This window comes from Triticum aestivum, chromosome 1B (assembly GCF_018294505.1).
Source record: "Triticum aestivum cultivar Chinese Spring chromosome 1B, IWGSC CS RefSeq v2.1, whole genome shotgun sequence".
NCBI classification, from domain to species: Eukaryota; Viridiplantae; Streptophyta; class Magnoliopsida; order Poales; family Poaceae; genus Triticum; species Triticum aestivum.
In genome coordinates this window covers 482,043,509-482,045,875 of record NC_057795.1, presented here as the reverse complement: position 1 = coordinate 482,045,875, position 2,367 = coordinate 482,043,509, and positions in this window count along the sequence as shown.

Sequence of the window (2,367 nt, the reverse complement as noted above, 5' to 3'; positions counted from 1 at the left end):
AGCCAAGAGCTGCCTTCCTTCTTCCTCGGAGATACACCTTTGAAGTACTTCGGTAGCGCTCTTCTTTTAGAGTTCTCCCTTGTGAACCTTGTAGGCTTTAGAGCACCGCACAATGCAGCGTGCCTCATTCTAATCCTCAGGAAGCTCTCACCTATTAAGGTAGGCCAAGAAGGGTTCGGTCCATGGGGCAATGACTGCCATGATGAGATGGGCCGACGGTGTAATTTCGGTGGCTAAGCCCCCATGATGTCGGTGTGCTTGGAATCTGGGTTTGTATTCGGATCTGGATTGGTATTGCCGCTCTCCCCTTGCCACACCACGGATGGCTTGAAAAGCCTTTCTAGAAAGATGTTAGGTGGGACGGGGTCGCGCTTGGCGCCAATGCGAGCAAGGACATCCGCCGCTTGATTACTTTCTCGGGCCACATGGTGAAACTTGAGCCCCTCGAACTGAGCCGACATTTTGAGAATGACGCTACGGTAAGACGCCATCTTTGGATCTTTGGCATCGAAATCTCCATTTATTTGAGATATTGCGAGGTTTGATTCCCCGCACACTTCCAGGTGTTGTATGCCCATGGAGATGGCCATCCAAAGACCATGCAATAAGGCTTCGTATTCGGCTGCATTGTTGGAGTCTGTGAATAATATTTGTAGGACGTACTGAACAGTATCTCCAATAGGGGATGTTAGGACAACGCCTGCCCCTAGGCCTGCCAGCATTTTAGAGACATTGAAGTGCATGATCCAGTTGGAATATGTGACGTACTCACTACAAAAAAGGACACATCTGTGACATTTTGGGCCGAACAAATATTTTTTCTGTCATATCTTATGACACTTCTATGACGATAATTGTGACAAAACCCGGTATCATCATAGATGTGGTGGGATCCTACTTCTATGACAAAAAATCATGACAAAAAATGGGGTTTTCGTCCTGGGCAGGCCGGAGACACAGCTGCATGATATTATTTGGGCCGTCCATGACGAAAAAAACCATGGTAGAAGCGAGGGCGAGGAAAATATCGGGGTGTTCCCGGTTACGGTGGGTGGTCGGGGCCGAGCGATGCATGGAGGTTTGCATGTTTCTCTCATACACGCATGCGCGTGGGTGCGAGGCGTTGGGCTCTAACTGAACCCGAGCGAGGCGTTCGCCTACTAAACCCGAGCGATTGCACTACAGGTTATGCGTTACTGAACCCGATCGATCGATTGATGGCTCTTAACTGAATCCGATCGAGCGATTCCTTTGCTACTGCTGCTAACTGAAGCCGATCAAAGCTACCTGTGGATGAACAGTGAGCGTTGCGGGGGAGGGGGGGTTGGATGAACAGTTCCCGATGGGGGTGGATGAACAGGACCCCGATCGATCGAGCCGGTTGGGGCTGGATGAACAGGACCCCATGGAGGGCTGGATTAACAGGACGACCCCGTGGAGGGCTGGATGAATACTAGACGGTAGAGGGGTGGATGAACAGTAGCCCGTGGAGGGGTGGTTGAACAGGAGCCCGTGGAGAGGGCTGGTTGAACAGTAGCCGGTGGAGTAGCGCACGGTGGTGGCTGGATGAACAGGAACCCGTGGATGAACAGTCGCAGGTGGAGGCTGGAGGAGGTCAACGGTGGATGAACAGTAGCCCGTGAAGGCTGGAGGAGGTCGATGGTGGAGATGAACAGTATCTCGTGGAGTCCCGTTTTGCGGTACGCCACACCCCTCCTGATGAACAAGACCCCCATTTCGACCATAGTGCTCCAACACAAGTCCGTTTCCTCTGTTTTGCGGTACGCCACACCCCTCCTAATCAACAGGACCCTGTTTTGACCGTAGGAAGTTCAACACAAGTCCATTTCCCCTATTTTGCGGTATGCCAGACCCCTCCCGTTGAACAGGATCCCGTTCCGAACATGGCTGGTCGAACACAAGGTCGTTTCCTCCGTTCTACGGTACGCCAGGCCTCGTTTCCATCAACTGTTCCATCCAAGCCCTCCCGATGAACACGACGACACATTCCATTCCGACCCAGCCGGTTGGCTCCCCATGAACACAACAATGTTGTTGTTTCTCTATTCCGACCCGGCCTTGTACACGAGCCCTGGCCGTACCTATGCGCGAGTAGGCGTTCGAGATCCCGCCCGTATGTACGTACGTGGCTGTATTTTCTTTCTTGCACATTGGCCGATGTACGTATGTGTACATGCTACATGCGCGCCTCTACTACGACACGTGCGCGCCTCTACATCGACCAGTATGTATGTACACGTTCGCAACCAGAATGACAACGCTATGTACGCTTTGACAAGGTGGGTCCCGACTGTCAGGCACTTCCTTGCGTGCGAAGATGTAGATGGTGGGTCCCAGTAGTCAGGG